Source organism: Mobula birostris, chromosome 26 (genome assembly GCF_030028105.1).
Source record: "Mobula birostris isolate sMobBir1 chromosome 26, sMobBir1.hap1, whole genome shotgun sequence".
NCBI classification, from domain to species: domain Eukaryota; kingdom Metazoa; phylum Chordata; class Chondrichthyes; order Myliobatiformes; family Myliobatidae; genus Mobula; species Mobula birostris.
Genome location: NC_092395.1, coordinates 12,844,315 through 12,858,761, shown reverse-complemented (window position 1 = coordinate 12,858,761; position 14,447 = coordinate 12,844,315). Strand labels below are relative to the sequence as shown.

At 40.1% G+C, this 14,447-nt stretch overlaps 2 long non-coding RNA genes across 9 annotated transcripts in view; one reads left to right on the top strand and one right to left on the bottom strand.

The window, feature by feature from the left end:
• Positions 1 to 14,447, top strand: part of LOC140188383 (uncharacterized) — a 90,253-nt gene that overhangs the window by 3,145 nt on the left and 72,661 nt on the right. Inside the window, exon 3 of one of the 4 annotated variants that reach the window (XR_011883297.1) lies at positions 4,999 to 5,042. The exons of 2 other annotated variants lie outside the window; for them this stretch is intronic. This is a non-coding gene — a long non-coding RNA (uncharacterized lncRNA). Of the gene's footprint in view, positions 1 to 4,998; positions 7,480 to 14,447 lie in introns of those variants that run through there. One more of the 4 variants, XR_011883296.1, reaches the window with a different exon arrangement.
• LOC140188384 (uncharacterized) overlaps positions 11,841 to 14,447 on the bottom strand; it is a 66,569-nt gene continuing 63,962 nt past the window's right edge. For all 5 annotated transcript variants that reach the window (XR_011883300.1, XR_011883299.1, XR_011883303.1 and 2 more), the window contains one exon: positions 11,841 to 12,686. This is a non-coding gene — a long non-coding RNA (uncharacterized lncRNA). The remainder of the gene's footprint in view (positions 12,687 to 14,447) is intronic.

Sequence of the window (14,447 nt, the reverse complement as noted above, 5' to 3'; positions counted from 1 at the left end):
AATAAGCAAATCAATAAAAGCAGGAATGGCTGGCTACATTGGAAAATTAGATGCATTTAATTGCACAACTGATAAATGAATAATGTATACTGAATAAATTGAGCAGTACTTTGAAGCAAATGAAGCAGTTGAGAAATGAGTGCCAGGTTTGCTGAGTGCATGAGGAGGAAAAACATACAGTTGGCTTAGAATTTAACTGCCCCAGCCAAACCAGCCGAAATGAGCTTTGTGGCTATCGTAAGCACAATGCAGGGATACTTAGAAACAAAACCAGGAATCCATTTCAGCTTATGTGGCTAAATTGAAGAAACTGCCCAAGCACTATCATTTCAGTGATGGGCTTAATGATGAACTGAGAGATCATTTAATTTGTGGGATACTACAAGGAACCATTCAAAAACAGATCCTAACTGAAGTGCAACTCACATTTAAAAGAACAGCTGAAACAGCTGTTTCAATGAAAGCAGCAGCTGAAGATGTAATTGAGTTGAAGTTAGGAATGATAGTGAGCGTGAACAAAATTGCAACATCAAAACAGAAACCTGCCTGGCCAAACAAATTGCATTGCCATTGTGGCACGGGCTCACAGACACCAGACCAATGGATGATTAAAGGCGAAACTTGCAAAAAATACAAAGAGCATGTTGAAAAAAAATGGAGTGCACAGGCAAGAGAAAAAGATAAAAAAGTCAAGTTGCCATTTCAAATAGTGCACTAATCTGCATGCTGTGGGTGAAAAATATGGTAATTATGAGAGTGATACAGGACTGGGTAGTGTATGTGTATATATATATATATATATATAAACTATAAGAAGGCAATATGCTGCATATTTGAGCTGAGATACATTCTATATTGAGTTGGAGTTTATAGCTAAGCACTGAGGAATGTTGTGCATTTAATATTTCAGTAAAATTTGAGTAATATCGTAAATATATTATTTGATCAAGAATTCTTTGCTGTTTAAATATTTCTTTATGGGTTATATATAAAAAGTATGTGAACGCGTTATTATACTACTACATCAGATGTGACCGCCTTACTAAAAGTAAAACTAAGTAGACACGTTCCCAGGTTCCTGTGTTTTTCTTTTGATTTGCTTTAGAGTTACAAAGCCTAACACCCACCCTGCAATCTGCTTTATCTAAAAGCTCCCTTCTGGAAGGTTCTTCAAGGCTATTAAAGCAAAAGTGTCACACCATCTCAGAAGTTTCTTCCCCCAGGCAGGTAATCTGACCAACAGTTCCAGTTAGACACACCTCCACTACCACCACCCTCCATCCATTATCCTATTGCTGCACTGTCAACACTTTAAACCACTTTTTATAATGCTATTTCCATTGTAAATACATGCTGGTATTAATGCCCCTTTTATTCAATATCCACACTTTTATTTTTTAATATTATTCTTGATACCTTATAATTGTTGAATGTTGTTTTATGTTGCATGTTGAGCCTTGGCACAGCAAATTCCTAATACATGTAAATGTAGTTGACAGATCAGATTAATTCTTGATCCTTGAGAATTCCTGTTTTATAGATGGCAGTGGATAACAGGCAGTAGATCAAAGGTTAACACGATTACCAGGCATGTAATAAGTAAGTACACAGCTGATATAGAACAAAGCTGGAACACTTGTTAACACCAGTCCAGCACAACCACAAGCAGAAAATGGTGTTCCTAAAACAATTCACCAGAACCTGTGTATCTCAGGACATTGCTAGCCTGTGGGTCACCAGCAAGTGGATACAGCGGAACATCTGCAACCCCAAGATGTTTATAGGCTGGTCTCACATCCAGCCAGTATGTCTACGGTTAGCAATATCGAATCACTTAGGCTTGATGCATGTAGCCTTATTTCATGAGCCATGAAAGGGAAAGAGGGAAAGGCACCAATGCGAATGTGTTTGTAATGCACGTCACTGCACTGCGGGTCTCTGACAGTTCCTTTAATGAGGTCATCAGGAAACCACTGAAAGCTCTTGGAATGCTCAGCACATGATTCATACACGAGGCTTGACCATGAGTGTTTGCCGGATCTTCTTCACTGCTGTACTCTTTCTACACCCATGTCTGTGTGGTTAAACACAGCTCAAATACCATCTATAAATCTGCTGACGACGCAACTACTGTTGGTGTAATTTCAGATGGTGATGAGAGGGCATACATGAGCGAGATATATCAGCTAGTTGAGTGGTGTTGCACTCAATGTCAGTAAGACCAAAGAAGTGATTGCGGATTTCAGAAAGGATAAGACAGGGGAACACACACCAGTCTTCACAGAGGAATCAGAAGTGGAAAGAGCGCACAATTTCAAGTCCTGAGTGCCAACATCTCTCAGGATCTATCCTGGGCCCAACATATTGATGCAGCTACAAAGAAGACATGACAGCACCTACGGGTATATTTTATTCACAATTTCAGGAGATTTGGTATGTCACGAAAGACGTTCGCACATTTCTACATTTGCACCATGGAGAGCATTCTGACTGGCTGCATCACTGTCTGGTGTGGGCGGCCACTGCACAGGATCAAAATAAGCTGCAGGGAGTTGTAAACTTAGTCACCTCCATCATGGGCACTGGCCTCCATAGTATCCAGGACATCTTCAAGGAACAGTGCCTTAAAAAGGTGGCATCCATCATTAAGGACTCTATCACCCAGGACGTGCCCTGTTCTCATTGCTACCATCAGGAAGGAGGTACAGGAGCCTGAAGGCATTCATTCAATGATTCAGGAACAGCTTCTTCCCCTGTGCTATATATATATATCTCTCCTTACTGCTTTTCACTGTTTTTTTCTCTATTATTATGTATTGCATTCTACTGCTGCTGCAAAGTCAACAAATTTCACAGCATAGGCCAGTGATATTAAACCTGATTCCAAGCCCTACTCTCCATCATGATCTGTGTGAGCACTTACCATGAGCATTATACGAAGGAAAACCTTTAATTTGCTCATTGGATTTTGAAGACACTTCTATGTCACTCCTACACTTCTTTGTGCTTCTGATGCACAATCACAATCACAATATCGCTGTCGTAAAGCACAAAATAGATAGACAGCAACACAGCAAAATCCCAGTGACGGTAATACAATATTGTCCAGATGAAGGGTCTTGACCTGAAACGTCAGCTGTCCATTTATAACCCCCCACCCATCCCAAGACCCACAGATGCCGCCAGACTCAGTGAGTTCCTCCAGCATCTTGTTTATTGCTCCTAGTTTCAGTATTTGCTATATTTTTCTGTTTTCATCAATAAAACGTTGCATTTTGGTCATGTTAATTGAGGGAGGGATGAATACCAGCCTGGGCAATGCATCAAAGTGGGTAACATCCCTCCTCTAATCCATGGGTACAGAGGATCATTTGATCAAGCTGCGATGATCCAATTCAGATCTTGGCCAATATCCTGGGCCAACAGAAAATTGCTGGTGATACAATTGCTTGTATAAATTCTTTTTGTCAGCATTAGCCCTAGCTTATACAGCGTGAAAACCAAAACCCACAAATTTGCAGAGCTGAGCAATAATTTGTTTCCTTGCCTGACCAGGTCCAGGAACATATGTTCTCCATAAACATCTGCTTATCATCACACAGTGCATTACAGACAAATAGATGCTTCACTGGAGAGGCTTTGTGCTATATTTAGTGTACTGTTGAGCACAATAAACTGCTGGGGTTAGTGAAGATGTAATATCGCAAGCTCCTGCACTCACCTCAAAAACATGAACCGGACTATTCGGCTGGTGACCGTTTATAAGCATCCTAAGCAACAAAGTCATCAGTCTGACTTATCAGACAATCACGTCAGTGAATTAAAAAGTATAGTGCTGCAGATGCTGGAAACATGGAATAAAAATGGTACACGCCCAGCAGGTGAAGCAGCATCTTTCAAAAATCAGACAGAGCAAACATCCTGGTCGAAGATCATAGTGGAGATAATTTGCAGGCATTAAATGTAGAAGTCACTGTCACAAGTTTTAACATTTCAGGATTTTGTCGAGTATAAAAGTAAACCTTTATTATTGTCACATGTACTGAGTGTCAGGTTTCGGTGGGACTCAAGTGCAAACCAATGAATACTTTTTCACCAGGATCTATTAGGGAGCACAAAGGCAACTGTCTTTCAAAAACAGAAGGCAGGCACAAATCCAAAATGGCAGGCAGGGGTCTTAACCAGGGAAGACAGTCAGGCAAGGGCAGACAATCCAGAGCACACAGGCAAAATCAGGTCCAAGAACAGGCAAAATCAGTTGGCAGAAGTCACAATGACAGGCTAGAACGACACAGGTCAGAACTGGGACAAACTGGCAGAGAACACTAGTCAAGGCAGGGTTTAAATGGACAGGGTAATCAGTGAAAATTAGAAACAGCTGGCTGCAAATGAGGAGACAAGCAGGTAATTGGAGGAAGTCCAAAAAGGAAAGGGGCTGGGCCAGAACCCACATGGCCAGGTGAAAGAAAACAGAAATTAAAGACTGTCGCGTTCCAGAGCTACCAGCAGAGGCCATTCGACCCAGTGTTCAGGCCGGATCCTTAACACTGAGGTACAGTGAAAAACTTTGTTTTGTTTGCCATCCATACAAGTTATTTTATCACATCAGTGCAATGAGGTTGTACAAGGGCAAACAATAACACAGTGCAGGATAGGGTGTTATAGTTATAGAGAAAGGTAGGAAAAGGGTAGAAAGCCATAATGAGGTCAAGAATCCATTTTATTATACCTGGGCATCATATATATAACAGAACAGCATAACACAGGCCCTTTGGCCCACAACACTGTGCTGACCATTTAACCTACTATTCAATAGTCTTATTACAGCGGAATACAAGCTGAAAAGTTGAAATATGCGCAAGACTACAACAAAACCTGAAGTTCGACAAGTAAACCAAAATAAATAATATTCATTTTTTTTAAATAACTTTAGAATGTGAAATATTGTAAAATAGTTGTTTGGAGGAATTGTGTTCAACATCCAAATTTTTTTTTCAGAGTCAAGGAGGTTGTTGGACAGTAAAGGGCTAGAAACACTGTAAGTAAGTGTCACATTTTGTACCTAATTTCCAGCAGGATTAGTCTACAGGTTCCCATCAGTTCACCAGTTCCATTGAAGTTTCATTGTGTGAAAGAACAGAGAATGACAGACAACACCAATCCAAGTTATGGATGTATATTCCCAAAGATGATGTAGGATTCATGGTATAAAACTCTATTTGAGAGCATCATAAGATTGGTATTGACTTAATATGGTTGCATGTACGCATGTACCAAGATGCAGTAAAGAATTTGTCTAGCATACTGTTAATATGGATCAAAATCATTGCACAGTGGGTAGAACAAAGTAAAATGAAAACAATGCATGATAAGTTATAAAAACTACAGAGAAGATGCAGTGCAGGTGAACAATAAGGTGCAATATCCTAACAAAGGATATTGTGAGGTCAAGAGTCCATTGTAAAAGAGGACCATTGAAGAGACTAAAGTAACATGGAATCTATACTTCAGCCTGGTGGTATGTGCTTTAAGGCTTTTGTATCATCTGTCTGATGGGAGATGGGAGAAGAGAGAATGTTTGAGCTTGGTGGAGGTCTTTGATTATGTAGGCTGTTTTACTGAGGCAACAAGAATTATAGTCAGAGTCCATAGGGGAGGTTGGTTTCCGTGCTGAGCTGAGCTATAGTATGTTCACAAACTTCTGCAGTCATAGGACTGTTACGGCACAAGAAGAATGCTTTTATCCCATCAAATTGCCTCTAGCTCCTAGTTGAAAAATTTTCACAGTCCTTTAACTCATTCCCTCTTCATAATCTTGCTAATTATTCTTTATCATGCTGCCATCCAAGCTTTTCTTGAAAGACTCTGATTGATTCTTTTCCACCAACCTTACATAGAACATAGAAATTTACAGCACATTACAGGCCCTTCGGCCCACAATGTTGTGCTGACCATGTAACCTACTCTAGAGACTGGCTACAATTTCCCTAACGCATAGCCCTCTATTTTTCTAAGCTCCATGTACCTATCTAAGAGGCTCCTCTTCCACCACCGCTGCAAGCAGTGCATTCCACGCACCCACCAATCTTTGTGTGAAAAGCTTGCCCCTGACTTCCCCTCGGTACCTATTTCCAAGCACCTTATAACTATCCCCTCTTGTGTTAGCTATTTCAGCCCTGGGAAAAAGCCTCTGGCTATCCACACGATCAATGCCCCTCATCATCTTACACACCTTACAGCAAGCAAATTATTCAGAGAGCAGTTACAATCTGTAAGTATTATTTTTCTCACTGTTCACCTAGTATATTTTGCCAAAAATTTTACATCTTTGTCCATGGGATGCCTGTTATTAGGAACAGAATTTGAATCTCAGGTTTTGACCATTAAAAGAGGTCTTTTTAAATTTTTCAATTATCAGATGTCTGACTATCCTTCCTAGGAAGAAGCTATAGGAGCTGTATGCTCGTGATCTTCCGCTCCTGTGTCCAATCCACCCACTTAAAGTTGGATGTGTTGTACATTCTGGGATGCTTTTCTCACACCATTGTTGTAATGTTGTCATCTGAGCAGCTGTTGCCTTCCTGTCAGCTTGAACCAGTATGGCCATTCTCTTCTGATCTTCTGATTTATTGAGGCATGATTTTTTTGGTTTTTTGGTTTTTCACACCATTCTCTGTAAACTCTGAAGATTCTTGTTCATGAAAATCCCAGGAGATCAGCAGTTTCTGAGATACTCAAGTCACTCTGTCTGGCACTAACAATCAATCCACGGTTATGATTACTTAGATCACATTTCTTCCCCATTCTGGTGTTTGGTCCGAACAGATATGAACCTCTTAACCATGCCTGCATGCTCTTATGCATTGAGTTGTTGCCCCATGATTGTCTGATTAGCAGATTTCTTTGTTTCTGTGAAGAGGATGAATTTCAGGTTGTATACATACCCTGATATGAAATGTACTTTGAACCTTTGAATCTTGAACAATTAACTTGAAAATATACTCCTTCATTATTGATTTCTGTCTCTTTGTTTTAGCAACTAAATTATGACTTCAAGCTGATTCTCATGGGGATACATACCCAGGGTATAAATGCCATAAAAATTATGCCGCAACAAGACAGTACATCATCATGATTAAAATAAATTACAGAAACTTAAATTAACATAAATTGTACATAACTTTTACAACAAAATAAACAAGAATAAACACAACAGCATTAGTGCAAGTTGGGGGAAATATAGTCCAAGTTCTTCAAGTAGTTTCTAGAACTTGATGGCAGTGAGGAAGAAGGGGTTTTTGAACCTTGAAGAGTTAGTCTTCAGGCTCCATTACCTCCTGACTGATGGTGGCAGTAAGAAAATGAGACTTGTGGTGCTCAGTGAGATGAGGTGTCTCAGGATCCATACTGGGACATCTAGTATTCGTTTTATATATATAAATAACCTGGATAAAAATATAGATGTGTGGATTAGTAAGTCTCCAGATGTTGTGAAGATTGGTGGTGCTGTGGATGATGTAGAAGATTGCCAATGGACACAGCAGGATATGAATCAGTTGCAGACATGGGCAGAGAAATGGCAGATGGAGCTTAATCTGGCCAAATGTGAAGTATTGCTTTTTGAAGAAAGAGCACATTGTTCAGGACGAGTCCCTTAACAACACTGATGTGCAGAGTGGTTTGGGGGCCCAAGTCTATAGCTCCATGAAAGCAGGTACACTGGTTGAAAAAGTGATAAAGTAAACATATGGCATGCTTTCCTTCATTAGTCAAGGAATTAAGTTCAAGAGTTGGGAGGTTATATCACAGCTTTTTGAAACTCTGCTTCAGTTGCATCTGGAGTATTGTATTTAATTCTGGCAGCCACAGAATTTTTCAAGTAACTCACACCATTTTTATCTGCCGTATTAAAAAAAATTAAGCTGCAGGGAGTTGTAAAATTAGTCAGCTCCATCACGGGCACTAGCCTCTGTAGTATCCAGGGCACCTTCAAGGAGCAATGCCTCAAAAAGGTGGCGTCCATCATTACGGATCACCATCACCCAGGTCATGCCCTGTGCTCATTGCTACCATCAAGAAGGAGGTACAGAACCCTGAAGGCACACACTCGATTATTCAGCAACAGCTTCTCCCCCTCTGCCATCCAATTTCTAAGTGGATTTTGAACCCATGAACACTACCTCACTACTTTTTTTATTTTTATTTTTGCGCTGCTTATCTAATTGATGTGTTTTAATGTGTATATACTTACTGTGGTTCAGAGTTTTTTTTCTATTATTATGTATTGCATTGTACTGCTGCCGCAAAGACAAAAGATTTCACAACATATGCCAGTGGTATTAAACCTGATTCTGATTTTGAAAGGTATCTTGGTTCATTTGCAGTTGGAACTAAACCCCTGTATTCAGATACAAACTGCTCCAGTTCTGGCCCATTGCATAAGAGTTCACTTTGAGTGTGCCTGTTCAGATTAACAGGCTTCACCCATTGCAGAGAACCACAGTAGCAGGTAGTAGAACAGATGACACAGGGAGCTATAACACAGAGACACACCAAGTCGCGATCCCAATCTGAGTCCAAAGTTTAGATTCTGATTAGCTTAGGTTATCTGAACTTGCAGGTATGGTAAGAGAACCCCATGTTAGAATGCCTCAGCAATGCTATTGAATAGATTTAGGCAGCAAATAACTAGCAGCTGTTAATGATGTATTTTACATCTGGTCAATGTGCTGCTCTGAATGTGTGCTTGGATACAATTGTCCAGGCTAATCCCTTGTTGTAACCGATGCGGGAATTTGAACCAATGTTGTTTAATTTCAGTACTCTACTATGCTGTCAACATTAAGTGCCCCATGTCTGTTATTGTGTTTAACTGCGGCCCTTTCTCGAACTGTGTTGGGTGTCTGTAAATTCCACAAAGACTGATGTAATGTACAGACTCTGTTTGTCTTACTCAATCAGGCTTTTGGAACCCTCCCACACAAAAGTTCCACATACAGAATATTTCTTTCACTTTGCCTGATGTGTGCCAGAATTCTGGGATGAACAACTGGGATGAATAACACTATTCATCCCAGTTGTTCATCCCAGATCCAAAGAATGGTCTCCAGCACAATCTCTGCATTGTGAAATGGACCAAGAGATCGTGCTACTGACTTAAAGGCACAATAGGGTCTAAATGGAGTGAAAGGGACCCATGTATCAGCTATATTGAGTTAAACCAACCTGCTCTCAGTTTAAGAGATTAAAGGTGGATTGTTGTATTCAGCAAACTTCACTCAGGCACGGTTCGTGAACTCCAGCCCACTCACAAAACACAGCCTGCTATCCTCAGAATGCAGCTGTTTTAATAATAATAATAGCTTATTTATAGAACAGTTTTCATACAGATGATGTAGTTCAAAGTAATTTACAATAGGATAAAGTGCAAAAATAAAAATTAAAACATAAAAATAAACATGAAAATAGAAAGACAAAAAGATGTTAGTTAAAAGCAAGCTCAAATTAATAGGTTTGAGCAGGCACTTAAAAGTATCAATTGAGTCTGCATCCCTAATAGTTTTAAGTATTGAATTCCTCTGTGCAGCACTTCGTGAAGTTTTTGGAAGATTCCCACTCCCAAACATTCCATATTTAACACATATGTCTCTCACTCAATGGCCCTGGGAACACACTAGTTCCTAAATCATTGCGAACTGCATATTGTCAAGTTTATGGTTTATTCAAAACAGATTGTGCAGTAATAACACACATCAGCTATCATTATGTTGTATTTATTAGAACAAATATTAAAATTACGGCTTGTCAATATTTGAAGCACGTGGTAATTCTACAATAAATCATATGATGCAGTAATGGAGTCCGGTTCCATCTCTATGCAGCGCAACACACTGCAAATGTAAAATGGTAAACAACAATAAGTAAACATTAATTGGTGTACATTGTAAAAGCAACACATTCAAGTGTTATAAGGCAGTTACATAGCTCAGAGTTGAGATGGTGATAAATCACTTAATGTGTTAGACTGTCTAATACACATCGCAGATGGTGAGCTTGCCGACATTCCTACCCGAGATATGCCATTATGCAGACGTTGCTGTCGTAAGAGTGTGGAGAGTGATTTCTAATGTAGAAGTTTCAGGCCAATGCAGGATTTGGTTGGAAATTTGCAGATTTTATAAGCTGCTCTGAATGCAGGAGGTTTCTTGTATTCTGTGAAGCAGGTTTGGTTGTGATTTATATATAAGGGGTAATGGCCAAAGATGAAGTGAAGGATTCATGGGGGACAACATGGCTGAGTAATGGATGGACAACAGGATTAGAAGGAGTGGAGGCCCACTGATCCACCTAGGGACCCACCAGCAGAAAAAATGCCAGATGGAATTTAATGTAAACAAGTGTGGGGTGTTATACTTCGAGAAGACAAACCAGGGTTGGACTTTCATAGTGAACGATGGGGCACCGAAGAGCATGGTAAAATGGATGGGTCTAGGTATACAGATCCATAAATCCTTGAAAGTGACATCACAGTTAGATAGGGTTGCAAAGAGAGCTTTTGGCACATTGGCCTTCATAAATCAAAGTATTGAGTACAGGAGTTGGGATGTTATGTTGAAGCTGTATAAGATGTTAGTGAGGCCTAATTTGGAGTATTGTGTGCAGTTTTGGTCACCTATCTACAAGAAAAATATGGCCCCTCAAGCTTGCCCACCATTCAATAAGATCACATCTAATCAATGCTGATCTCAAGTCCTCTTCTGTGCCAGTTCCCCATAACCTGCAATCGTGCAAATATTTTATTACCTCCACCTTAGATATACCCGAGCATCTGACCTCTACCAGCCCAGGGACAAAGAATTACAGATATCCACTATCTATGAGAGAAGATGTTTCGGCATACCTCAGTTTCAATCTACACACCTCAGTTCTCATCGGCACCAGCATCTGATGCCCAGCTAGTTTTTGGCTTGTCTGTTGAGATGTGTAGATTGGAGGTCAGAGTTGGCTGGCCTAGAGTCATACAATCACTGATTCATAGAATACTACAGTGCAGAAACAGGCCCTTCAGCCCATCTTATCTGTGGCAAACCATTAATCTGCTTAGTCCTATCGATCTGCACATGGCTCTCTAAACACCTCCCATCCATGTACTTAGCTAAATTTCTCTTGAACTCAACCCCACATCCATCAATTCCACTGGCAGCTCGTTCCCCACTCTCACTACCCTCAGAATGAGGTTCCCCCTCATGTTTCCCTTAAACATTTCACCTTTCACCATTAACCTACGTCCTCTAGTTCTAGTCCCACCCAACCTCAGGGGAAAAAGCCTACTTGCATTTATACCCCTCATAATCTGTATACCTCTATCAAGTCTTATACATTCTAGGGAATAAAATCCCAACCAATTCAACCATCCCTTCTAACAAGGGTTGTCATCTTTCTGCAACATCCTTGTAAATTTTGTCTGCACTCTTTCAATCTTTGTGAGATTACAAAATTTACAATATTTGTACAATCAGTCAGCTCCATCTTGGGCAGTATACAAGTATCCGTAGGGTCCAAGACATGTTCAAGAAGCAAGTGTCTCAGAAAGGCGCAGTCCATCGCTACGGACCCCCATCGCCCACAGCATGCCCTCTGCTCATTGTTACTGTTAGGAAGGAGGTACAGAAGTCTGAAGGTGCACACGCAGTGACTCAGGAACAGCCTCTTTCCCTCTGCCACCCAATTCCTAAATGGACATCGAACCCATGAACACTAGCTCTCTTCTGTTATTTCTGTTTTTGCATTATTTTTAATTTTTACTATTTAATACACACATATATACTTACTGTAATTGACTTACTAATTTTTCCCTATATTATCATGTAGTGCATTGTACTGCTGCAGCTAAGTTAACAAATTTCATGACATATTCCAGTGATACTAAACCTAATTCGGATTCTGATTTATATCTTTCCCGTAGGTAGGTCAGACCTGTGAGTAAGACAATAAAAGAGTTTGGCCAGAGGTAATCATGATCTAACTAAACAGAGAGTTTGTGAATTTACTAATAACAAAACAGAATACAATAGGTCATGTTGTTATGAGCAATATATTCCCTACTCAGTTTAACAATTGATAAGGATTTTTGGACAAACCTATTTCTAATTAACCTTCAGAATGTCCCTTCACATTAACTTTCACTTGTCTTAAAAGTTGTTGCAGACTTCCAGTATATGCTTTGAATTTACATTGCTTGCTAATGTTATCATACTCAAACACTCCAGAAGTCATAGCTGTCAATCATCTATAACTATAAAGTGACGATGGTCAAGTACAGCTAGGCTGAATGCAGATGAGAGTCCTGTCACATTGTCTGATGTCAGAGTACTCAGTATTTCTCAAAGTTTTAAAGTTTCAAAGTCCATTTATTATCAAAGAATGTATGCAGTATACAGCACTGAAATTCATCTTCCTGCAGGCAGCCACAAAACAAAGAAATACCATGGAACCCATTTAAAGAAAACATCAAACACCCAACAAGCAAAAATAGGAACAACTTGTGTTAACAATAAAAAGCGAGCAAGTACCATGGAGGATAATAAACATCAGAGTTCCCAACGCAGTCCACCGAGTCAGTTCAGTTTCGCACTGTGTTCGTGACTGCAGGTCTCATCTTTGACTATACGTCATTCAGTTGGTATCTGGAAGAAAGGTTATATCCTATTTAACTTCCCAATCAACCTGGCTAGTTTTGTGACCAGAACTATATGACAGAAAATACACATGGCATAAGAGTACCCTGTTGGCCTGCTGCCGCTACGTTCACTTCAGTGGAAGTCAGTAACTCTCCAGAGCCTCTTCCATCTATGTTTGTGAACCTGGATACTAAATGTGGGCTTTGATATTCTCCATGGGTCATGGCAAAGCTGAGGTCAACCCTGCTCTCAACCCACATCGACATTCCAAAATGGATAGACAATTCATGACTGCTGAGTACCATATGGAAACTTTATTACAATTCTGTACATCACACCGCTGATTTACAATATTATTTTCAGGTTAAAAATAGGATGTTAGTCATCCAATTCTTTGCTGGTTACCATAAGAGGCAGGAGCAGAATTAAGCTATTTAGCTCGTCGAGTCTGCTCTGCAATTCCATCATGGCTGATTTATTTCCTCACCTTGACCCCATTCTCCTGCCTTTTCACACATAAATCTTGATGCTGTTACTAATTAAGAACTTATCAACCTTGCTTTAAATACACCCAATGCCTTGGTTTCCACAGCTGTCCGTGATAATGAGTTCCACATATTTAACACCCTCTGGCTAAAGAAATTCCTCTTCATCTCCATTCTAAATGGACATCCCTCTATTTTGTGGCCATGCCCTCTGGTCCTAGACTCCCCCACTATTGGAAACATCCTCTCCATATACATTATATTTAGTCCTTTCAATATTCAATAGGATTTAATGAGATTCCCCCTCATTCTTCTAAACTGCAGTGAATACAGGCCCAGAGCCATCTAACGGGCCTCACACATTAACCCTTTCATTCCCAGAATCATTCCCCTGAATCTCCTCTGGACCCTCTCCAATGCCACCACATCCTTTCTTAGATAAGGAGACCAAAACCACTCACAATGCTCCAAGTGCAGTCTGATCAATGCCTCGACATCACATGCTTGCTTTTGTATTCTAATTCCCTCGAAATGAATGCTAACATTCATTACCACCAACTCAACCAGCAAGTTAACCTTTCTGCAAGTGCCTTTGTACCTTTGATTTAATCTAGGCTCGATTCAAATTCCCGTATGAAAGGCCTGTATGTCTTGCAGCAACATTGGATGTGAGGTGATATGATAGAGGTTTTCAGAATTATTGATGGTCCAGAGTGAATGATCTTTTCCTATTGGTAGAAGGGCTTTAAAACTAGAGGACAAAATTTTAAGATGACTAACGAGACAATTATATGTAACATAAAGAAACATATGGACCTAATGCATGGACACAATTTAGAATTCTTTGTTTGTAAATGTGGTGGGAAAAGTATCAGCCCTGTCTTTGAAAAGGATCTTGGATAGCGGCTTCAAGGAGAGAAATTTAAAGATTTAAATATTAGCTTTAGTTGTCACATGTACATAGAAACACAGAGCAAAATGAGTTGTTTTGTGTCGAATCAATCAGCAAGGATTGTGCTGTACAGCCCGTAAGAGTCACCATGTTCCCGTCACCAACATATCATGCCCACAACTCGTCAACCATAACTGTATGTCTTTGGAAGGTGGGAGAAAACTGAAGCACCTGGAGGAAACCGACATGGCCACATGGAAAATGTACAAACTTGTTACAGAGAGCAGCTTACAGAGGGCCGTAAAGTGATTGTGCTAACTGCTGTACTACAATGCCACCCAATATGACTGCAAATGATCCTGTACCTCAAGTCCAATTTCCTACTGGGCT